The 26385-nt window shown below is 38.8% G+C and overlaps 1 long non-coding RNA gene across 1 annotated transcript; it reads right to left on the bottom strand.

Annotated features, from left to right (window-relative positions):
* Positions 1 to 14614: 14614 nt before the first annotated feature.
* On the bottom strand, positions 14615 to 20400 carry LOC131653033 (uncharacterized). The gene is made up of 3 exons (XR_009298935.1): positions 18507 to 20400; positions 15712 to 15801; positions 14615 to 15634 (listed from the first exon to the last, which is right to left on the bottom strand). It is a non-coding gene; the product is annotated as an uncharacterized LOC131653033 (long non-coding RNA).
* Between the last annotated feature and the right edge of the window lie 5985 nt (positions 20401 to 26385).

Here is a 26385-nt window from a genome sequence, read left to right as displayed (position 1 = left end):
ATCTCGGCGGCCGATCACTCGCGAGGAAAGCCCTCAGAGCCGGCTACTACTGGCCGACCATGCAACAAGATGCCAAAGAGCATGTCCGTAAATGCGACAAATGCCAGCGTCACGCCGACATGCACTTGGCTCCCCCTAACGAGCTTAAATCTCTATCGTCACCATGGCCTTTCTCCACCTGGGGAATGGACCTCCTCGGACCATTCCCGGTCGGCTCATACCAGAATAAATATCTGGTGGTCGCCGTCGACTACTTCACGAAATGGATAGAAGCCGAGGCGCTCGCCAAAATCGCGTCTCAAAACGTGCTCCGTTTCTACAAACGAAACATACTCGCCCGATTCGGGGTGCCTCAAGCCATAATCACCGACAATGGCACCCAGTTCACCGATAGAAAGTTTCAAGAGTTTGTGGCCAAGCTCGGCACGAAACAACACTTCACCTCGGTCGAGCATCCTCAGACGAACGGGCAGGCCGAGGCGGCTAACCGAGTCATCCTCCGGGGACTAAAGAGAAGGCTCGGCGAAGCCAAGAAAGCTTGGGTCGAAGAACTTCATAGTGTACTCTGGGCATACCGAACAACCCCCCATTCGAGCACAGGTGAGACCCCATTCAGATTAACCTACGGCACCGAAGCCGTGATCCCCGTGGAAATCCGAGAACCTTCTCGGCGCACCGAGGCACCCCTCGAAGAAGAGCTCAATGACGAAGCTATGAGGGAAGAACTCGACATGGTCGAGGAGATCCGCACGGGATCTTCCCTCCGAGAAGCAAAATTAAAACAACAGATAGCCCTCCGCTACAACACCAAAGTTACCAAGCGTGAATTCGAAGTCGGCGCCCTAGTGCTCCGCAGAAATATGAAAGATTCGCGCGAAGGCAAACTAGCCCCGAACTGGGAAGGCCCATACCGAGTTTACGATAAAACCGAGAACGGCGCCTACTACCTTGAAGATCTCCTCGGAGTAAAACTTGCTCGGCCTTGGAACGCTGAAAAACTCAGACGTTATCACAGTTAGACTCGACCTAACACCCCCGGAGACCTGCATCCCGCACAAGTGCAAGCCGGGAAGGAACCCGCGTCATCGGTACGAACAAGGGAACTCCACGACAGCAACGGTCGGATCCTCCCACGAAATGGGAAAACCGACCACGCGGAAGACTCTACACCTAGACCTTCCGCGGAAGTACCTGATTGGCAGAACCCCAGCTCGCGATGGGATCGTTCACGCCGCGAGAACTTGGCCATAAACATGGTCTCGTACCCGCTAAAAGCGCACACCCGCTCTGCGCACCCGGACCGTACTCAACACGCCCGGGCAATCTATCCAAGCCGAGCATCGTCCTTACTCAAAATTCTAATCATCAGATAGGTCCCCGGAACACCCGAGCGGATCCCATAATCATCAATACACAGCAACGCAAACATGCGACAGTAAAATTCAGACATAAGCAGATCCCCGGCATACCCGAGCGTAGCCGGCTAAAAGCGAAAAAATCCTAAGTATGGAAGAAACATCCCGGTTTCCGAGCACCGAGAAGTGTTATCAAAATACGAGCATACAACGATAATACTTTAAAGGAGCGAGTAAACGAATATAGACAAGCAAAACTACAAAACATTAAGGCTGCCGACCAAATTGGCCGGCGATGTCAAAAGTTACAATCATTGCCAGGCACGCAGGCCCCAAAAGTTACCCGGGCATAGCCCAACAAAAAGAATGGCACGCAGGCCGGGAAAGACGGACACGCAGGCCCGGAACTACACTTTCTACTCTTCGCTCCCCGGGGACTCAGGCACCAACACGCCATCCACGATCCTCGGAGAGAGCCCGACATTGTCCTCCTTCAAACCAGGGTTCAGAAGCCTCAGCTGGTTAAGAGCACGCTCGAACCCGACATCGGCCATATCGGCCAGACTTATCTTCAGGCTCTCTATCTTCTCCACAAACTCAGCCCTAGACTTTAGAGCTGCCACATCCGGCGACTCGTCAGCCGAGGGAGCCCATTCGAGTCGAAGGTCAGCCAGCTTCTTCTTCTCAGCCGCAACCTCCGCGTCTTTCTGCTTCAGGACCGCGTCGACCTTCTTCCTCAACTCCTTGCGCTCGGTCTCCATGGCCTTCACCTTGTCCTCGGCCACCTTCTTAGCCGCCTCGGCCTCCTTCAGGGCCTCGGTCGAGCCCGAACCTCCACTGGCCAACACTTGCGCCATCCCCAAGACCCTCACCACGGCGGCACTGTCGCACGCCAACTGCTTCTGAAGGGACGGGGGGTCCATATCACTGATCCGACGGGCTTCGTCCGGTGAGGTAACCAAGGGGAACTTCTCGAAATAGCCTCCATCCTTGTAGCAAGGAGGCAACACGAAGGCGCGCCCAGGACCTAGGTTCGACTGATCTGGACGTCCCCCCTCGGAAGGACGAGATCTCTTGGTTGACCTTTCGTCGGCATGAGTCTTGTGAGGAGAGCCTGCCGAGCCTGAGTTCTCTCCAGCTCCGGTTCCCTGGTTCTTCTTTTTCTGATTCTTCCTCGCATCCAATGCCTGTTTCAGGATATTATCCTCCTTCTCCGGCATAGCCTCTGCAAAGAAAAAATAAACAAGTTAGCGAAATACCGGACAGAGATCACAAAGCAAGGTGAATGGACACAACCTAACAACATCCAGGTCTCCTCGGGAGTCCGACAAGCTAGCAAAGCCTTGGTATTAATAGGTCGCTGCTCCGTGATCGGAACCCCATCCTCGTCCAATACAGGATCCCCATTCCTCGTCACCCAACGAGACATAGTAAAGCTATCTACGTATTTGCAGAGGACCGAGTATGACTCCCGGTCTTGATCATCCAAATCATCGTCCTCCCAAGCATAGTATTTCGGAGGAGACGCAAAATGACCCTTCCACCAGAAAAACGGAAACGTCGTGCAGAACTCCCTTACTTCCTGCCCATATTCATCCCTCACTATCTCCCCCTCGGCATCCCGCTCGGCCACCATATCCGACACCGAAGAGTAGGCCGTTGGACTTAGGGGACGGACAACGAAGTATCGATCCTTAAAACCCTTCACGGAATCAGTATACATTCCGAAGAGTTTACGCTCGGCATTCCTGAACGAAACCCAGCTGTACCGCCCGTTTGACGCCTGCCGTTGAACACGAAAACATCTTCCGAACAACGCAGACGTTGCGCCTATACCCAAATAATCACAAACAATCTCGAATGCCCGCATAAAAGCAAAAGCATTCGGATGAATTTGGGACGGCGCCAAAGATAGAAACGCCATAACTGAAACCTGAAAACCAGAGAAAGGTAACCGGAAGCCGAGCTCCCTAAACACGTAATCGTACATCGCAAACCCGTCCCCGGCAAACCGAGAGCATATGCGTTCGTCCGGAGACGGGCAACCTATTTGATAATTGGGCGGATCGCCTTCCCCCAGAACCTCAATTTCTGTAAACGCCCCCTCCAGAGACGCGGTGTACCGAGAAACAACAGATAGAGCCTCCTCGGCTATCCAATCGGGCGCAACGATATGTTCATAACTGAATAACGGCATAGGGGAAACCCCTCCCTCGGCATCCGAACCAGGGGATAGCGTATGAGCGCCTTCGGCCGAGGGAGTGCCATCTTCCTCAATAATTTCGACGTCGGAACTAGTTGCCGTCGAGCTTTCGGAGTCACTGGTCGTCGAGTCGGTGTCCGAGCCGGATCTTGAGGTAGCACTCGAATCTGATTCACCTGCACGCAGAAGGGAGAAGTGAATTCGATAGTCCATCAAATCCACCCTTCCACCGCAAGGCAAGCGAAAGGGTAGAGCAGGAGCAGCAGAGCCCCCAGCCAAACCCCATCGAGGAACAACGCTCGTCAGCCGAGGACTCACAGATGACACGACAACGGGAAAGCTTATCTTAAACAGTTTAACGCCAACGTACTCCGGCCTGCCAACCCACGCTGACCCCCGGGCATCGCTTAGATAACCCGGGGAAGATGACGATGGCGAAGACCTCGAAAGCGAAACACAAATCCTATGAAAAATAGTGAAGCAACGACAGGCTAAACGAACTTACTTGCAGACATGATGAGGATGGCCGGGGAGAATCCTTCGCTAAGCAACGATCTTGATATGATGAACGAGCTGGGAAATTATTCTCCGAGGAACCCTTGATCGAAGCCGAGTAGATAAACAGAGAAAGGAAAACTCCCTTATGAGAGAATTCGCCCCCTTTTATAGGAAAAAGGCTCGGAAGGCGAAGCGTCACCTCTCCTGACAGGCGCCGCATCCTAGACCCTAGGCCATCATTGCCTATGCCACGTCAGCGCGTGCTTCCCACGCGCGACGTTTCGCGCACCACTGGATTTTCCTCCGAGCGCGTCTGTGTAACGAGGACCGATTCACCGAGCAACCACGAGAATTCGGGTCCGAGCGTAGAAGCAAAGTCACAGCTTCTTAACCAGAAAACTCCGACTTGGGGGGCTCCTGTTCTGGACTGGGCCAAGGCTAGGCCCAACACCGCTTTCGGCCCAATAAGCCTCAGAGGCCCATGAATAGTTCATTGCCTTCCCGACACGCCTTGCTCGGCACTAACACCCTAACCGGAGCAGACGACCTTGCTCGGCGTTAACTCTCCCCCGGACGTCATCCTTGCCGAGGACCCCGCTCCGCGCAGGGCTCTTTCATATCCAATCCTCCGAATGACTCGGATCCCACGTGGCTCCTAAAAGACCGCGTCTTCCCTTGGACTTCGGAGCGGTTAACCAGGACAGAGGGCGTACACGCACCTCCGATATTTCCGCTCAGGAAACCTGGCAGTCTCCTAGTTGGGCTTGGGAATCCAACCCAATAGCGAGATCATGGCCCAGCGCTGGGGGCTATATATACCCTCTTTGACTAGAGGGTCAGGTACTCAATTCTCTTCTAACCTTAGCTAGTACTTGCTCTCCTTTGCTCACTTACTCACTTTGGCATCGGAGTACCTTGCAGGTACACCCCCCCTCTCACTTTACGAAGACCAGCATCCGAGCAGGCCTTGACGATTCTTCTGATCAGGTACGATCAGTTAATAATACAATTTTATATTTGTATCTCTTAAGTAAATTAAAAAAATATTTATTATTATAATAAGTAATATTTTACAGTTCACGTCACTCTTTGTAAAAATATTGTTTACTTAAAAAATAATATTCACCGTATAAATACGGTGAATAGTGTTGGATGTAAGTATTGGTGTAGAAGTTAGGTATATGAATATCATAACTCTAAAAAGAATTCAATTTAACCCTTATTATCATTTAACTTGACCCCACAAAAAATATTTTCAATCCACCTCAGAATACTTAATCGTGGATAAAACTAAGTATTTTCTATTAAAATTTTACATCATAAAACTTGTGAAAAATTCAAAAACTTATTGTTTTGGAGCGGTCTAGAGTCTAATTGACTAAGATTCAATTCATCAAAGGTCAACTCTATTTGACACGAATATAAAAATGATTCACATGTGATGAGAAGGTATACAATCTCTAATATCCAATTACAATTTACTCATATTAAACTTTGAATTGATTTTGGAGTTTGAGTGCTAACTGTGCAAGTCCACCCCGCGCCATCGTAAAGGAGATCAGAGTCCCCATTAAAGACCATTCTTATCAAAATTTCTTCATTTCGGGTTCCTTCGTGGAGTTAGATCATTCATTTCTTATTTCCAAACGGAACAGTGGCGCTATTTGAGAGAATCAACTCTCGATCCATGCGATTTCCATAAAAATTATGATCTGCATCGCAAACATCGTTGGACAAACGCAAAAGTTTTGGATCTGGATCCTTGTGATTCATATCTAAATCTTTGATTTACCAGCTCGTAACATCCTCAAACATGAAATTAGGAAGCTAATCAACTTCTTTTTTTTTTTACTTTTCCACTGAACTAGTGTCGACCTCTCGATGTCATCATTCGTGACTCCTTCAAATTACAAGTCAGGATCTAGGGTTTATGTAGGTATTTGAAGGTAATTCTATAAAGGTCGGGCAAAAGCTTCTTAATCCACTATCCGATCTAGCTACACCAACACTTCACACCATCGTCGGGGTGATTACAAGAGTGATGCGAAAAGGATACCACAAGTTCATAGTTAATATCGAACGTAGGATGGGTGTCGAGGAATCCACTATCGGTACCAAAAGATTTTGAACCTATGTCAAAAGCCCTCCTAGCCAGTTCCAATAAACCACGGAGAAACCGTTCAGTTTGACTGCATCCCCGGTGTGGGATAGCATCAACAATAACTCTTATTCTAATACTACATCCCATGTTACTTCTCACTAGGTTAATCTAACTCCTACTCAGTCCTATTAACTCATCAGGTTTACCATTATCCTCAGCTTCAATCATTTAACTCCAATATTTTCACCAACACCGCACTCTTCAATATTATCTTTACTAGCAAACATTATTCTTATCCTTATTTTCCCTATTCAAACCACTAATACTTCCAACACTCATCATGTATGTTAAGCATGATAAGCAACATATAGAATGAGATCTCTTTGTATCCTAGTTACTATTACATTCATAATCAATTAGGTAGTTAAAGTTTAGTTATAGAGGTTAGTTAGAATATAACTAACTCTGTATAGCTATATATACTTGACACCAGTGTTGATGTTAACTAGTTATGAAATACAAAAGGTTATCTCTTTCTTCTATCCATGCAAGCTTTTCATTGTGTTTCTATGGTGTGTGAATTGTAGTTTCACATGGTATCATCGACCTAAGGCTAACGTCTTATTCCTTTCCGCTGCATTCTCAGAGTTCTTCTTTTTCACAATTCACCCTTCTTCTTCTTCCTCTTCTTGCAATCTTTGCTTCCCTTTTCGTTCCCACCATGTCCACCGATAGCTCCTCTACTTCTTCTTCTCCATCCAACACGAACTCCAATACCAACAAAGGGAATCAAAATGATACTCTTAATCCTTATTTCATGCATCCCAATGAAAAAACTGCCCTTGTTCTTGTTTCCCCTCTCTTCAATGTCGGTAATTACCATTCTTGGTCAAGATCTATGACGATGGCGTTGAGATCCAAGAACAAACTGCACTTTATCAATGGTGCATTACCTTGACCACCATATGAAGATCGTGATTCCATTGTTTGGGGTCGATGCAACACAATGATAATGTCGTGGTTGAACAATTCAGTTGAATCTGAAATATCATAGAGCGTTTTATGGATGGAAATAACTCAAAGATCGCTTCTATCATGGTGATGTATTCAGAATCTCAGAGATTCAGGAAGAAATTTGCACCCTTCGACAAGGTGTTTCTTCAATCTCATCTTATTCCACTAAATTGAAAATGTTGTGGCAAGAATTGGACAATTTTCACCCACTACCTGCTTGTGAATGTGCCACCACTTGCCTAGCTATTGATAAGATACGTATCTATCGTGATTCTGATCAGGTAATTTGATTCCTTAGAGGGTCAAATGATACATATTTTGCAGTTAGATCCCAAATCATGTTTATGGATCCTCTTCCCAATATCTGCAAAGTATATTCTTTACTGGTCCAACAAGAAAGACAATTAATTGTCCCAGTTGATGAGTCCAAGATTTTAATTTTTCCTGCTAATCAGTCTCAAGGCAGAGGGAATAGTCTTACTCGAGGTCGAGGTTCAAGAGGGGGCAGGTCCAACAATGGTCGTGGTAGAGGTATGAGAGTGTTCACTCACTGTGGTATGACCAATCACAAAATTGATACATGCTTCAAAAAGCATGGTTATCCTCCTCACTGGAAGCAACAAAGCCACATTAACAATGTATCAACTGACCATGAGGATGAGGATGAAACTCAACATGAACCTGATACTGAACAGCCTAATGAGACTGCATATGAAGAATTAGTTTCACACCTGCTCAACGCAAATCCCTTCTAGCCTTACTGCAACAATCTTCTAATTCTCACAGTGTTAACCATCTTGTCGCTCAAGCCAAGACCAACTCAGGTATTATCTGCATTTTTCCCACACAAAACACAACTTAGACTTTTATACTTGACACGGGGGCTACTGATCATGTTTGCTTTTCTAGAAGATTGCTCTCATGTCTAAAGAGAATTCCTGAAATAACTGTGAAATTACCAAATGGCGCATTGGTGTCAACACATCTTGCTGGCACCATTTTTTTAATGAAAATTTTATGCTGACCAATGTTTTGTATATGCCACATTTCACCTTTAACCTCATTTTTGTACCTAAACTTACTTCTAATTTGGATTGCCAATTTATATTTGATAACTCTACATGTTTTATACAAACCACTTGCTCGAGGAAGATGATTGGTGCAGCTGAGTTACGAGGAGGATAGTATATTCTCAATCAACCACCTGTTGCCATCCCTCTCATCTCACCTTCTCCCATTGATTCTATGCCATCATCCTTACATAATACCACTTTAGCTATTAATTATGTACTTCCTAGACAGGAAACTGATTGTAACATTTGGCATTTGAGGCTTGGGCACCCTTCCAATGCCAAGTTAATTGAAATAAAGAAAATTTTTCCCTTTATAACTGTTGATTCCTTTGATAAATCGTGTGACATATGTTTTTATTCTAAACAAAAGAGGTTTCCTTTTTCCTGATAGTGCTCATCATTCCAGTGAACCTTTTGATCTAGTTCACATGGACATTTGGGGTCCTCTTTCTATCCCTTCAATGAATGGTCACAAGTACTTTCTAACTGTTGTAAATGATAAGAGTCGTTTTACTTGGATTTTCTTTATGAAGCAAAAGTCTGAAACTGTCAATCTAATAAAAGCCTTTGTGTCTATGGCTCTAACACAACATAATAAAGCCATTAAGTGTATTAGATCTTACAATGGAAATGAGTTCTTAATGCATGATTACTATAAAATCAATGGTATTATTCATCACACTTCATGTGTTGGTACTCCTCAACAAAGTGGTATAGTTGAGAGGAAACACCAACACATTCTTGCCATCACTAGAGCCTTGCTATTTTAAGTCCACCTTCCTAAAAAAATTTGGTCTTATGCAGTAAGTCATGCTATTCATATCATTAACAGACTTCCCACACCTTTTCTACACCAAAAATCACCTTTTCAAATTCTCTATAATTGCCTTCCCAACATAGATTCTCTTAGAGTATTTGGTTCTCTATGTTTTGCTGCAACATTGCAAGCACATAGAAAGAAGCTTGACTCTAGATCCAGAAAATGCCTATATTTAGGATTTAAACTTGGAGTCAAAGGTCATATACTATTTGATTTACATTCAAAGGAAATTTTTCTGTCCAGAGATGTTGTATTTTTCGAATCCTTATTTCCATATAAACAATCTTTACCTTCATCATCCTCAACTTCAACCCAATTCCATCATCCTTCTCATGATGTTTTTGATTTTCCTTACATTGATAACACTACTGCACATCAGCATAATTCTTCCCTTATTCCTGACAACTCTGATACTGTTTCTCTTGATACATCTATTCCTGAACCTTTAACTGTTTCTGACACATTATCTAATCCTAACATACATGTTTCTAATCCTAATCCTGCTACTGCATTAAGAAAGTCTGTCAGAAACAGCAATTCTCCCACTTACCTCCAAGATTACCATTGTAACCTGATTGAGAATACAGTCCCACTCCACAATTCAGTTGCTACTCACTTTTCTTCTCAAACTAAGTATCCTTTATCCCATTTTCTTTCCTATCATAATCTTTCTCCTACACATAACCAATTCATTCTTCACTTATCTTCTATTCCTAAGCCTCACACATATGAGGAAGCTATTACAAATAAACACTGGAGTGATGCTATCCAATCTAAGTTACAGGCCCTCACACAGACCAATACTTGGACATTAGTTCCATTACCTCATCATAAAAGGGCTATTGGATGTTGTAACAACCATTTTATTTACGTGCTTTATTTGATTGTGTGTTATGTGAATTATTTATTTGATTATCTGTTATTATGTGTTTAAGTGATTTTGTGTTATTTTTGGGAATTATTAGTAAATGACATAAGTTAGTGGAGTTAGTAGTTATTGGCCTAAGTTTGTGTTAGTAATTGAGAGGTGCTAATTAGAGCCCATTAGCAATTTCAGAATTAGTAAGGGTTTAACAAATAAGAAGATTGAAGGGAATAGAAAGTTAGAGTTCATTTGGAGAAAGAAGAGAAGAGAGAAGAGAAGAGGAGAAAGCTAGGTTTCCCATTGAAGATAGAGTTCTCTTCAATCCAACCCAAGGTAAGGGTGGGATTCTTTCATGATAAAGGTTTGTATGATGATGTTTAGGGTGGGTTAGATTGTATGTGTAGTAACCTTGAATGTGTGTTCTAGAATCGTGGGGTTTATGTTGGATTTTCATGAAATTGTGCTTGAAATCATGTTTTGATGATGGTTGTTGATGAATGATGTTAGATATTTATTTTATATGCCTTTAATTGCCGATTGAGAATGGTTTTGGGTGGTGGAAGTATGGTTACGCATGTCTGATATCTCTGTTATTTTTCTACATAACCGCGCATCTGTTAAGCGGAACCTGGCCCGCTAAGCGGAACCTGGGAGCAAATTTGAAAATTCGCAAGCTCGCTAAGCGGAGCTGGTCCACTAAGCGGAGACACGAAAATGGTTCGCTTCTGTTTTTAGTTCTGAGATGCGCGCTTGAGCCCGCTAAGCGAACCTTGCTGTTGAAAACGTTTTGGAAACTTCAAATTGATGTATCTTTTGATCCGTAACTCCTTTTCAAGTGTCGTTTGAACCCTCGTGAAGCTTTAATAAATGCCTATCTATTGGAAATGATTGAAAACCTTTGGAAAACCTTTTTGGAAGCTTTTCTTGAAATTGTATGTTTGTCGATTGATGATATCTTTGCGAAGTTGAATATTGTGTAAGTTGTATACCGTAAAGATGTGGTTGAGATACGATGAATTACTATGAATAGTATGATGTCGTTGTTTTTGTCGTTGAAATTCAACATTGAGTTGATGTTGTTTAAGTTGTGATTGTGGATGTGCATCATTGAGTCGCATCCATTATATTGTCAATAAAAACTTATAAAATGTGTGATTTTTTTTTTCATATTTACTTGCTAACATAGAAAATTGTATACTTTTAAATAGATTTTCAATAGAAATTTGATATGCTATGCTTAACTGCATAAATTAGTTTATTGAGTTTGTTTGAAAGAATCACAATAGACGAAAAAAAATTATGTAAATTATTTAACATTGCAGTGTACGTTTAGTTCAAATCTATATTTTTGATATTTAACCCATGTAGATGTTTCATAATATTAATGGTTAAATTATATTTTTATTATGAATATAGGAATGTCATTAAGTAAATTAGAAAAATGTATAAACATCTCGTCACAATAATATACACATCTTAGTCTCTATTTCATATCATCTCAATAATGTATGCTTATTTAAATGACAATTTCAAATAAATATCGCAATCTTGTGAATTCACATCAACACAAAAACATTAATCAAATATTAACTTGTTGGATCTTGTTGTTATTCTCTTGTGAGACATATCGGATAGTTATTGCCATGTTGGTAAAGATGTTATGATTTAGGATTTATGTTGTTCTTTGAACTCCGCTGCGATGTTATAAAGTTTGTTTGAATTTGAATGACTAAGGAAGTATGAGTTCCTCCGTTATATGTGTTATGTATCTTCATATATGAGCTTGCATGAGATTTTGTTTAAGTTGAAAATGTGACGCCTCCAAACGATGTTTGTTTTGAGATTTTGTACTATGATTTTCCTATTAATCGTGGGGTAGATTTGGGGTGTTACAGATGTCGATGGGTTTTAAAACTTAAACAAAATGTTGATGGCTTTGTAGAGAGGTACAAAGCTCGATTAGTGGCCAAGGGTTTCACCCAGACTAGAGGCTTGGATTACATGGACACCTTCAGTCCTGTTGTTTGACCACTATACGCATGTTCTTAGCTATTGTTGCTGCTTGTCAATGGCTCGTGTTTCAACTTGATGTTAACACAGCCTTGTTGCATGGTGAACTCAATGAAGAAGTGTATATGCAACCTCCACCTGGCTTGACATTACCTCATCCCAATCTTGTTTGCAAACTCCAAAAATCCCTCTATGGCTTGAAGCAGGCAAGCAGACAGTGGAACATTAAGCTTACTGCAACTCTTCTCCAATCTGGCTACATTGAATCCAAGTCATACTATTCCTTGTTTACCAAATCCAATGGACTTCGATTCACAATAATCCTTGTTTATGTGAATGATCTGGTCTTAGGGGGGACTGATATTGATGGGATAACTAGTATTAAGACCCTCTTACATAACAAGTTCAGCATCAAGGATCTTGGCAATCTAAAATATTTTCTTGGCTTTGAAGTAAGCAGGTCAAAATAAGGAATTACTCTTTGCCAAAGAAAATATACATTGGATTTGTTGCAAGATGCAGGTCTAACTGGAGCAAAACCTTACAATACTCCTATGCAGCCTCATGTCCAATTGCATCAAGGATCTGGTAAATAACTATCTGATCCCACTGAATACATGAGGTTAGTTGGTAGATTACTCTATCTCACACACTCCAGACTTAAAATCTCATACACAGTTAGCAAGCTGATTCAGTTCTTGAGCAATCCTACTGATGAACATATGTTAGCTGGTATCCATCTGTTGAGATATCTTAAAGGAAATCCTGGTAATGGTTTGTTCTTTAGCTTATCATCAGCTCTCACACTTAAAGGATTCTCATATTCTGACTGGGGAGCATGTCCCGATACGATAAGATCAACAACTGGTTTTTGCTTCTTCCTTGGAGATTCTTTGATAAGTTGGAAGAGCAAGAAACAAGTTGTTGTATCCAGGTCGTCATCTAACGCAGAATATCTGGCATTGAAACAAGCTACATGCGAAGGTCAATGGATCTTGTACCTGCTGCAAAATTTTCAAATTAAGCATCCTGCTCCATTTGTAATTTACTGTGATAACAAATCTGCTCTTCATATAGCAGTCAATCCCGTGTTTCATGAAAGAACAAAACATATTGAGATTGATTGTCATGTGGTAAGAGATAAAGTGCAGGCAAGCATTCTTCATTTACTTCATATTGCTTCAAAAGATCAAGTGGCAGACATCTTGACAAAATCTCTGCATGTAGGACCTTTTAACAATCTTCAAAGCAAGCTTGGAATGTTGAATATCTATTCCAGCTTGAGGGGGATGTTAAGCATGATGAGCAACATATAGAATGAGATCTCTTTGTATCCTAGTTACTGTTACATTCATAATCAGGTAGGTAGTTACAGTTTAGTTATAAAGGTTAGTTAGAATATAACTAACTCTATATAGCTATATATACTTGACACCAGTGTTGATGTTAACTAGTTGTGAAATACAAAAGCTTATCTCTTTCTTCTATCAATGCAAGTTTTTCATTGTGTTTCTATGGTGTGTGAACTGTAGTTTCACAATGTATAAACTAGAATAAAAAATGACATTCCCCTTACCAAAATTCACCCTTCCATTTTTCTCGCACATTCTGAACCGAAAATTGTCAAACAAACCATAAAAGGTCCCATGTGGTTAGCTTCCATGAATGAAGAGTATTTTGCCTTTGAGAAAAAATAAAACTTAGTTCCTTGTGCCACTCCCTCCTAATATGAAAGATATTGATTGTAAGTGGGTGTTTCATGTCAAAAGAATATTGATGGAACTATGAACAAATATAAAGCTATATTATTTGGCAAAGGATATCATAAACTCCATGGATTTGACTTCCATAAAACTTTCTCTCTGGTTATTAAGCCAATGACTATTAGGCTCATTCTCACCATTGCATTTAGTAACAAGTGGTCCATTTAACATATAGATATCAATAATGATTTTCTCATTAGTATTTTAAATGAAGAGATCTTCATGGAACAACCTTCAGTATGCAACAATTACAAGACTTAAATGAGTTTCTCAATCAATAAAGTTTGTCAATCTATGGCTCACCCACTAGACACACACTGGCAGTCAGTCAAACGTATCCTTAGATATGTGGATGGTACTATACACCTAGTTTGCACCTATATCTTGCTCTTAACCTCGCACTGCTATTATGATGTGTATTGGGGAATTTTGCACTGGCCTACCACTTTTATACATAAAAGTTATTGTTGATGGAAAAGTACCATACATTTCCACTTGTATACCATTATACATAAAAGTTACTTTACCATACATTTCCACTTGTATACCATTATTGATTATACCATAGTTTAAAAATAATTCGTTTTTGGCAAAGCGAGGTTTCACCTTTTGATTGAGCGGAAGAGTGTAAAAAAATGAAAAGCTTCACCCATTCAATTGGCAGAAGTGTGTAAGCATTAAAAGGCTCCGTATATTGATACGGCGGAAGCTTCTAAAATGTTTTTCATTTATTTTTTATTAAAAAAATAATACAATAAAATATATTAATATTTTATATAATTAAAATATATTTAATTGATAAATAAAATAATAATAATAATTCAAATAAAATAAAGTTATAACAATATTTATTTATTTATTAAATAAAAATAAATTATAATAAACGATATTTAGTGATGATCTTGACCCAGTCGGTGTAACAGATGGCCGATTACACAGTAAGAAGCTTGCTCAATTCGCGTAGACATTCTATGAGACACATCATCATTTGATGGCTGGGTAGAAGGCCCCACGTCATATCCACGATCATATAATTCGTCGACTATTTCTTCATTGATAAAGCAAGTTGTCGTCGATAACTTAATATGGTTCCCTCGTTATTCCAATTTTGTTGGGTGGTGGTAGGCATCATGAAGGGGACTATTGCTCTTATGATGAAGTCGGGTAAATTGTTGTGACTAAAAAGGAATTTGTTGATGGGGCGTTTGGTAGTTGTGGTCTTGTGGTCTTGTGGTTTGGATGTATGATGTAGATGGGTTTTGTTGGATTGAGGTAGGTTGTAGGAATGTATTACGGTTGGGTGTATGATGTATATGGGTTTTGTTAATGATATTGTTGGCTTTGGGTATAAGGTGGTTGTGTTGGAATGAAAGGTTGTTGGATGTTAATGAAAGGTTATTGGGTGTTAAAGTTATGTTGTTAGGTGTTAATGAAAGGTTGTTGGGTGTGAAAGTTATGTTGTTGGGTGTTAAAATTATGTTGTTGGGTGTAAGTGCTTGTTGATGGTTTGATGTGTTGGAAGCTTGAATATGTGGGTTGGTTACGAGAGTCAAATAAGATTCTATTTTGTGATAGATATAAATTTGTCACAGATGCATACCAGTTCATGTAATCCCTACTCGATTTACATTCTCCTAGCATGATATTGCCCTGTAAGACAGTACTATGGTGGTTTTTCCATTGATGACGCTCTTGTTTGTAATGGTCTTTCCAATTACTGAATTGTCATTGATCGTTCACTTGATTTCCGTGATACTCATCCATGCACTTTAGAGGATCCGGTATGTCTTATTGAATGCCAAATTGGAGTTTAACCCTATCTGAATGATGCATTTCAACAAAAGTGAAGCAAATTATAAGCGTTCTTGAACTCCACATGTCACTTTCAGTTGGATCCAAATCTTCAAGTCCAAGATAAGGCCTCCATGTAAACTGTTACATAAATTCAAATGATTAGTTAAAAATTATATAAACTATAAGTATTTGCAGTTAAGTCTTGAAGATAATACATCATCCAGCTCGAAATGATTGATGAACGCGCGATATCAAGGAGCACAATATTTGGGAGTTTTTCGTAATTCATTCCATATGCGGATCACCTAAAAAAGAAATTGTTATTAATTAGAAAATACGCATAATAAACATATATAAAAAATAAAATGTTTTAAACGTTGGACGCATATGGAAATTGGAATGAATTAGGATTCATTGGCGCCAATGTCGGCATTTTGGACCATCCCCAAGCCTGAAGTAATATTGCACAACCAGCAAAGTTATACACATTTTTAGCGAATTTACACAAGTGTCTATATAGATGCGCTAAAGTTGCATTTTTCCAACTATATTTACCTATTTATTAAAGTTGGATAATAATTGTAAATACGGAATATGTATAGTGTTGCCATTAGTATCAGGAAATAATAAACCACCGAAAAGCAATAAAATGTAAAATCTAGTCTTCCTAAGTATTTCTTCGACGGTGGAATTAGCGTGTAACTGAATAGCATCGTAGTTGTCCTTGAGCCAAGTCATTTTAATGAATTATCCTTTTTTATTTACGTTCGTCAGTTCTACACCGAACAGTTCTTAAGCCTTAGAACAGGCCACATTTGTTTGTCCAACTACTGCGAAACCATTTACATATAAACTTAACAACATGTATGTATCCTCTAGTGTGACAATGCATTCACCAGTTGGAAGATGAAATGTGTGTTTTCGATCTCCATCTTTCGCATAAGGAGAGAATAAATTTTCTATCAACGTCGTATAAGGTTATGTTGATAACATGACCAAATCTCGTTTGTATCAAATATGGACAGATCATTTAGTCGACAAGGGTAAGCTACTTATGGCGGTAGTAGAGGATGGCAAGAGTAATATTTTCCCAGTTGCTTTTACCCTTGTGGAAGGTGAGACGACTGATGGTTGAGGGTTCTTTCTAAAGAACTTGAGAATGCATGTTGCTCCTCAACCTAGCCTATGTTTGATTTCAGACAAGCATGCATCGATCGAAATTGCATACAATAATCCTTATGATGGTTAGCATAATCCGTCATTTGTGCATGTCTACTGTATCAGACACATTGCAGAAAATTTTATGAGGGAAATCAAGAACAGAAACCTCCAAAAACGTTATCAACATGGGTAGGTATTTATTTGCCAACATTATATCTTAGTAAATAATATATTATAACATTAACCCTTTTTTTTTATAACATATAGGGTATGCTTTAAACCAACCAACATTTTAATATTAGCGGAATGAAATTTCCTTGGCTAATGGTGATGCTTTAAGGTTGGTAGACAATATTCCAATAGAAAATGGACGAGGGCATTTGACGAGGGTCGGTGTTGGGGTTACATGACAACGAACCTCGTCGAGTCAATGAATTCAGTCTTTAAAGGCACTATTTGCTGAAAGGGGTGCATAATGGAGTGGAGTGTTGAAATTTAGACAAATATTTACAGAAAATTGCATGAAGGTGATGAAAGAAGAAACAACAAAATCCAATACGCATCAGGTAAGAATTTTTTACTACAACCAAACAACACTTTCAGTGTGAAGGAGACAATAGACCACAGTGAGGGAAAGCCAATGGGACGTTACAAGGTCAACCTATTAGGTCGTTGGTATGACTACAGAAAGTTTCAAGCATATTGTATTCCTTGTTCACATGTTATCGATGCATGTTTCATTGTGCACCAAGACGCCTATGCTCTTTTGTCCGACGTTTACAAGGTCGCAAACCTATTTAGGGTTTACAACATAAGTTTTCAAGTGCTACCATACAATGAATATTAGTCTGTTTATGAAGGAGATAAAGTTTGCCATAATCCAATCATGCGGAGAAACAAGAAAGGCCGCCCAGTGAGCACACGTTGTAATACGGTGAACTGACTTTTTATAATTGAAAAATGTCGCGGTTAAGCATGAGTCGCCACCGACTTTTATTTTATCCAATTGGAAAGGCTAAAAGAACAGAAAAAGACCTTTTAAAAAGATTTTGAGTTCGGGGGGTAATTTATGCAAAGGGAAGGTGTAAGGCACCCTTTGCATCCATGGTTTTCCATGGGCTCTTAATTGCTTAGCTCACTTTGTTTGAATTGTTTCAAAGGAGGTGTGAAAAGTAAAAACTTTGAAGAAGAACTTTAGCTTGTAAATAAGCGTAGTCTTTTTGATTTTGAAAAGAGTGGGAAAAAGATTTTGAATTTTAAGTTTGAATTGAGCAAGCAATTTAAAAGCTACTTACCCTAAGTTTAGAAAAAAATCGTTCTTTTAGCCTTTCGGGCGAAAGAGTCTATCCATACCATAAGAGGGTAGGAAGTCTTTCAATTGGATGTTAAGGGTCATCGAGAGTATCGTTCGCCATAAGACTGTCCCTTGCCATAAAGAGGGCAGGTAGTCTAAGGGAAGGATATAATAGTCATTTAATCTTTAGGCAACAGGCGAGGATACCTTAGCAATTGGGACAGTTGTTTTTATAAGGCAACATCGAGGGAGTTTCAATAACTTTGAAGGCAACGTTTGCTTTAGGTATCCTCGGGATCGAGGGACTTGACTATTTAAAGGCAACAATAATTAAGGCATAGGCAACAATATAGGCAGGCAACAGTATAAGGCAACAAGAGGGGTTACCCTAAAGGTGTGTGGGTGCAACAATCATGTGTTAACTTCGATGACATTTATCTTGTAGTTAGGTGATCTACGTTTAATTCATAATCTTGCACTCCCTATTTTACTAACCACGCAGTTAAAATAAAATAAAAGCAGAAAATAAAATTCCTACGCTATTACAATAAACACCTGCGGGAAAGGGGAAAAGCAGAAAATAATAGAGGGCAATAATTAATTTGTGTATATTGAATGCCTTGATCTTCCTCAAACCCTTGGTTGACTCTGCAAATTAAGAGGAAAATAAATAAGGGGTGAGTGTATTGACTATTCGAAGCAAACCCTATTTTGGGCAAAAGGCAAAAAGAAAATAATATTTAAATAAAATAAAACAAGGATTGAAAACTTAGCTTTTCAATTGCCATGGCGCGTAGTCGGAGGATACTGATTAACCCTGAAAATTTGCATAAAAGAAAATAATTTTAGTGTATGAAGGATCTACAACCCTTAATGGATTAAAAAAAATAAAAGAAAATTTATTGTGACCCAAAAGACAAATAATAATAAAAAATAAATGATGTTACGGAAACCTTGAAAGGTTAATGAAAAGGCTAAGAAATCAATTAAATAGGACAAGGGTTAAAATAAACATAAAGGTTAATCCTAATTTATCAATTAATTAAAAGTATATTCGAATTTTAATATATATATATATATAGAGAAAACAATTATTTGTGAAAAATCGGATTTTCGGTTAAATATTAATGATTAAAATTTACTATAGAAATTATTTTATAAAAATATAAATAAAAAAGTTATAATAAAAAAAAGAAAGGAAAAGAAAATAATCAAAATTGTTGATGCATAAAAATAATAAAAATTATTATTAAAAAAAATACTTAGCTGGAATTGTGTGTGGTTGGTAGTCGGAGGTAAAATCCTGTTGCTAACCCTGAAAGAATTGGGCACAAAGAAGAAAAATGTTAGTGCATTACAATCCCCAACCATTACAAAGATACTAAGTTAATGGACAACATCTACCTAACAGTGATTAATGATCATGAAGAAATCAGGGTTTTAAGACATAAAAACATTTAATTAGCCCCAAAAATAATTATTAACTAAAAACCTTAATTAAATTATTATTGAAAAAAAATTGATATTACGAAAAAAAGAGTTTTCGATTAAATAATATAGATGGCTAATAAAAATAATTTGTTTTAAACAAAATAAAAAGAAATTATATTAAAAAAGAAGAAAAAAGGAAAGGAGTTTATGTAATAAAAAATAAAAAAAAAGAAATTTGAAAAATAACTTAGCTCTGATTTGGTGTGTATGCTTCATGGAGGTACCTGCAAAAAAATAAGAATAATAATAGTAATAATAATAATAATAATAATAATAATAATAATAATAATAAAAGTAATTAACAAAAATGAGTAATAATAATAATTATTATTATTATAATAATAAAAAAAAAGTTAGTAATGATAATAGTTAAAATAACAAAATAAAAAATATTATAAAAAGGGTTTGGCCTCAAATAATCTAAATTTTCCCATGAAATAAAGAAAGGTTCAGAAAGTTAGATCATGGCTAAAAGGGCAAAAATTTCCAAGGGTTTAAAAAAAGATTATGATCGTAAAAACATAAATTTAAACTAAAATGTAGCAACAATGACCAAAACAATGATTAAAAAAAAACAAGCCTCAGATATCATCATTGGCCAAAACCTTTTGAAATATTTAAAATTGAGAAAAACTTTTTGTAAAGGGAGGCCTCATATAAAATCATTGGTCATCAATTGAACCAATAAAAAAAACTAACAAAAAAAAAAAAACAACACCACCTGAGGGCTTCGATGGCGGTTTGTGGAGGAAAGAGGTGCGTCTCGGTTCTACCGTGAGAGGAAGATGTAAGTTCTTGAGTTTCTTTTTGAAAGTGTTCTTGATGTTCTTCAACAAGCTATGAAGTTGTTATGGTATTCATGGGAGAAAGTGAAGTTCGATCTTTGAGAGAAGGAGGAGAAGATAATTTTTGTGTTTGTGAGAATAGGGAGAGAGGGTGTGAGAATAAGGGTTAGAAAATGTTGTCAATCCCTAATGTGTAAAAATTAGTGATATTTATAGTGCAACTTAGGTCAACAAATATGGAATAAAAAAAAATATCAAATATTAACTATTCATTGAAAGCTCAAATAACAAATAATTTGATTGTGATCTTTTAAATGATTAACTAATATTTTCTTAAAAAGATCTTTCCTTGTTACCCAAGTTGTGAAAAATGTTAAATATAGAACAAATAAAATTAAAAACTTATTTTTTGGATTTTTTGAATATTTTATGATTTTTGATGATTTTTTGACTAAAAAATGCATAAAAGTGAAAATTGACTATTTTAAAAAATGCATATTTAATTAGTGCGAAAATTAAATTAAAATATTAAAAAAATGCAATTTTTATGATTTTTGAATAAATGGAAATAAAGTTAGAAAACAAATAAAAAAGGAGAAATGTTAGAAGTGAGATTCGAGCCCGGGACCTCTCGCTCTTGTACCTTTTAACCTCAAATCCCTACCAATTGTGTTATGTCAATTATTCGAAATAAAATAACATTTGCAAATATATGAGGGCAAATTTTGGGGTATGACAGCTGCCCCTGTTCAATTATCTTAAACCTGAAGATGTAGAGTGGTTTGTGTGCCAGTCGGTATCTGAAGGTGGAAGATGATTGAACACTAGAATACCAAGAAATTTGCCCTAGCTGAATTAGGGACTTTTGTCGGAGATGGGCTTAAAGATGCCATCCTACTTGATATACTTGAGAGTCAGAATGTGTCGTACGTTAGACTGTTTCTGAGGAATAGACTTAGGTTGAGTCGTACGTTAGACTGAGTCTAGTTTGCATCAGCAGATGATGTCTGGAAAACCGTGCGTTAGGTCGGAGAATAAGTCGTGCGTCAGACTATTCAAATTGCATCCGTAGATGTCTAGGAAACCGTGCGTTAGGTTGATGGATGAGTCGTGCGTTAGACTACCCAATTTGCATCCGTAGATGTCTGGAAGACCGTGCGTTAGGTCGGAGAATAAATCGTGCGTCAGACTATTCTCAATTGCATCCTTAGATGTCTGGAAGACCGTGCGTTAGGTCGGAGAATAAATCGTGCGTCAGACTATTCTCAATTGCATCCTAAGATGTCTGGAAGACCGTGCGTTAGGTCGTTGGATGATTCGTGCGTTAGACTTGTCCAAATTTCATCCGTAGATGCCTGGAATGCCATGCGTCAGGGGTTGCTTTGAATAAGATTCGAATCCTTGTAATGTACCTGTCAAACATTGTTAGTTTTTCATGCAATGCCATGATGCATGAGTTATATACTTCAACATAAATGAGGAATGTGTATGTGATGTATGAATGTGTTTATGACTTATGATGTATGTTTATGATGTATGTTTATGACTTGTGTGACTAGAATCGTTTGATGTTATTGAGAGCTTGATGTTTTGATCTCTTCTTGGAGAGGCTTAGCTGGGGATTTATGATTTCTGCTTGGGGATGATCAGTAACTTGATGTACCCTGACTGAGGATGAGAGATATTAATAAACCATGTTTGGAGAAGAGCAAAGTGTTGGAGAAATGACAATGTTGAAGATATAATCTCTGTTGGGGATCTACATCTTTTGTTGGACGAGAGTGTTTGAAGACGTCTTCTTGATGATTACTCTGTGGGGATATGATCTTATGAACCTGGCTCTGTGGGGAGATGTGGGTGTCTTGAAAGTTGCCATCAGTATCATAGTAACTTACTACTTGATTCAGGACACGCCACTGAGTATTGATCAAGATGTTGAACTGGACTTGCATAGATTTGCCCCAGTTAGTAGGAACTTTGGAAAGATTCGCCTCGCGAGGACTTTATGAGATGTGCACTTTGGGCGGCATGCCCCTAGTAATCATAGACTCATGACAATGTCTCACGTCGATTGGGGAGTAGCTTTAGATATTCTTGGATGCATGCCCCTGATTGTTCGAGCATCCATGAGAGATTCTCGGAATCTTGACTTGATTGCCCCAGATTGATTGGACAAAACATGTCATGCCCCTTGTACACGCAGGAGACATTGCTTCTGGAATGATCTTGTCTGTCGGGATAACTGTTAGTCATTAGTTATACCCTGTGCAAATTCTTTCTGTTGCTAACATTTGAAATTATGTAGCAGAATATGTTTAATAATGAATTCATGAGATGCAATGCATACATTTGTCTTGAGTTTTATTGAAAAACGTTAAAGCAGGAGATGTAAAAGTGCGATATTTGTAAAACATGTTATTTGTAACAACATGATGTTTGTAAAAATGAAATATCAACTCAGCATTTTTAGCAAACCTTAAGGAGTCATGATACCTTTTTTGGTGACAGTATGCTTTCGAACTAACCATGCTTCAGTTAGGACTTTCAAGGGTTGTAACGTGGCTTGGTTCACGGTTTAAGAAACAAAGGATAATAGCTCAAAATTTATTTATGCCCATCCCCTTCTTCGTGATGTTCTTCAGTCCTAAGCTCAGTTAATTCAACTTATGCATTCAAGTTCCAAGAGACTTTTGGATTTGTACCTTTGATAATGATGATGGTTCACAAGCAAAGAGAACTTTTGAGATGACAGTCACATCTTCCTTTTGGTAGTCACAACATTGTGTTGTTCAGGAATTTATTGACCTTTCTTTTTTCATCCTTTTGATATCCCTAACTTTTGCCTGAACTATCTATTTTGAGCTTACAGTCAGCGGGATGCCTTGATTTTTGCCTAAGTCATCTTTTTGATTTTTGACTTAGCAGGCTTTTCTTCGTATACAAGTTTTTTTTCAATTTCTTTCTTCTTTTTGAAAGATATTGACTGCCTTGCTTAATGATTGATGAACCATCATTGGCTTTTGATTGACGTCTCCAACACTTCTTTGATGTGTGCGGATGAACGCTTGTGAATGAAACCTTTGTTGAAAGGTGTAATGAATAATTCTCTTAAAATAGAATGCATAACCAAATAAACTGAGAACTACCCTGCCCCAGGTTATGATCAAGGGTTTTAATTAGTACAAGAAAGAAACTTCTACTTCTTAGGCTCGAAGGGGTTGACGAGGGATTAACATCCTTATATCTCCACTGTTTAGGAATTGAAACAATGCCTGTACATCGTCATCATAGTCCGTTCAAAAGCATATTGTATGAGGTTGTGGTATCGTTTTCGTCATCCTCCCTCAAAAGGTATACAACTTTAGCAGGAGTCGAATATCACAAAACATATGCAAAGTAAAGATGCAGTTTAAATGAGTGATAGCGAAATAATTTATTCAAGACAAACATATGCAATGCACTGATGATAATTATTAGAACAGATAATGTCTATCATGATTCGAATGTTTAAACAAACAGAATAAAATTTGCGCATGAAAGTAAATCCAATGATTAAAAGTTCATCCACTTAGACATGAATCAGTCTTGTCATGACTAGTCATAGGAGCGGTGATTATCACAGGAGTTTCGGGAGGGTTGAATTTGATTTCCCCAATATCGATTAGATCTTGAATCTTATTCTCCAACGTCTAGCAATTTTGTGTAATATCTAAGAATGGTATGCGCACCTCACATTGATTTTATAGCCAGAGGTATTAGAATTCTTAGGAGCATCCCTCCGAGTAATCAATCTGATCTTCAACAGATGTTGTAATGTTTGCGTCGTTGTTGTGGAACTGGTGTAGAGATTCAGAGTATTTGGGGTTCGAGCTTCCGGAATGCGTATCTTGATATGAATGTTTCAGAATGTCTGGGGGTCAAGCTTCCAGAATATGCATCTAATTGGAATGTTTCAGAATGTCCGGTGTTCGAGCTTCCGAAATATATCTGGCGTAGGATATCAGAACGAGTTATTCATTAAACCATATCTGAAGAGGAATACCAGAACGGGTCCTACATTAGACCATATTTGGAAGTAGGACATCAAAACGAGTTATTCATTAAACCATATCTGAAGAGGAATATCAGAACGGGTCGTACATTAGACCATATCTGGAAGTAGGACATCAGAACGAGTTATTCATTAAACCATATCTGAAGAGGAATACCAGAACGGGTCGTACATTAGACCATATCTGGAAGTAGGACATCAGAACGAGTTATTCATTAAACCATATCTGAAGAGGGATACCAGAACGGGTCATACATTAGACCATATCTGGAAGTAGGACATCAGAACGAGTTATTCATTAAACCATATCTGAAGAGGAATACCAGAACGGGTCGTACATTAGACCATATCTGGAAGTAGGACATCAGAACGAGTTATTCATTAAACCATATCTGAAAGAGAATGTCAGAACGAGTCATTCATTAGACCATATCTGAAAGAGCAATACTTTAGGCTGTATTTAATTTTGTTGACGATAGTTTCCTGACCGATTGGTCGACCTGAAAGATAAAGTTGGTTTTATGTGATGTTATGAATGCAAATGCAATCTTTTCGAGGATCTTTAGGAATTCAGTTAGCAACATTAGAAAATGGTTTGGTCGCGTCTTTGTTTGAAGAACTCTGACTTTTGTCTTTGAATGTCTTTCTTTGAGAATCAAGCTCACCATATCGAGTGGGTCATCGCCTCTGATTCGGGATACTTCTGAATTTGAAGGTACATGGCTAGAGGAAAATAAATCCTCTTGCCCCTTGGTAGGTGTTGAGCCTTCTGAATTGGAAGGTATGTGGCCAGAGGAAAATAAATCCTCTTGCCCCTTGATAGGAATTCGGTCTTTGATAAAGGCACCTGAAATTGTGCGCCCTAAATTCCTAAGATCCTTGAAAGGGTTAGTTAAATCATGTTATGCTTATGATGTCATGATGTCATGTGAATGCAATGTATTAGGCGTAGTGTGAGATAGTAAGGACAAACAAGTCATTTTAACATAACCTGCAAGGAAACTAAGGTTAGTAGCAAACACAGGCAAGTCACGCAAGTCACACAATTTTTGGCTTAAGGCTTGCATGGGGTCTGATCAGGTGTCCTTCCCAAGGGTATTTCTATGGATAAGGAGATTTCAGCAACGGGTTCTACAAGTTATCCAGAATTGTCAGCCCTTCTAAAGCACCCTCGGACATGATACATTCGCATCATGCAATGATACTTTGAGAAAGGACCTATCTGAATTGTAGCATCGGGTAGCGACTAGTTCTTAACATTTGTCAAGAGTAGTCCCCCCACTACGTTCCTAAAGGCCAGGATGGGTTAAGGGTAACTAAAGGTCCTTGAGCTCCAGCGCACCCACAGACACATACATAGACCCCCCTCATTTGAGAAAGGTGTGCATATGCTATGGAGTCCTAACTCAAGTGTGAACTTCATATTGACTCATCTCCCACATATGTGAAAGAGGTCGCCATGACTATGCCACTCCTAATCTTAAGTGTACTTGAATCCGGGAATAGGATTCGTCCTTCAGTTAATTCCCAAAACGCCCCTGAAAGATAAAACAAACAAAGAAAACAATAGAAAACATTTAAGTGATTCCTAAACTTTTAAGGTAACCCCTCTTTTAATCGAAAGTCCCCAGCAGAGTCGCCAGTTCTGTAATACGGTGAACTGACTTTTTATAATTGAAAAATGTCGCGGTTAAGCATGAGTCGCCACCGACTTTTATTTTATCCAATTGGAAAGGCTAAAAGAACAGAAAAAGACCTTTTAAAAAGATTTTGAGTTCGGGGGGTAATTTATGCAAAGGGAAGGTGTAAGGCACCCTTTGCATCCATGGTTTTCCATGGGCTCTTAATTGCTTAGCTCACTTTGTTTGAATTGTTTCAAAGGAGGTGTGAAAAGTAAAAACTTTGAAGAAGAACTTTAGCTTGTAAATAAGCGTAGTCTTTTTGATTTTGAAAAGAGTGGGAAAAAGATTTTGAATTTTAAGTTTGAATTGAGCAAGCAATTTAAAAGCTACTTACCCTAAGTTTAGAAAAAAATCGTTCTTTTAGCCTTTCGGGCGAAAGAGTCTATCCATACCATAAGAGGGTAGGAAGTCTTTCAATTGGATGT

This window comes from Vicia villosa, linkage group LG2 (assembly GCF_029867415.1).
Source record: "Vicia villosa cultivar HV-30 ecotype Madison, WI linkage group LG2, Vvil1.0, whole genome shotgun sequence".
Classification (NCBI taxonomy): Eukaryota; Viridiplantae; Streptophyta; class Magnoliopsida; order Fabales; family Fabaceae; genus Vicia; species Vicia villosa.
Note: the sequence above shows the minus strand (reverse complement) of the source record. Positions and strands in the feature narration are given on the sequence as shown.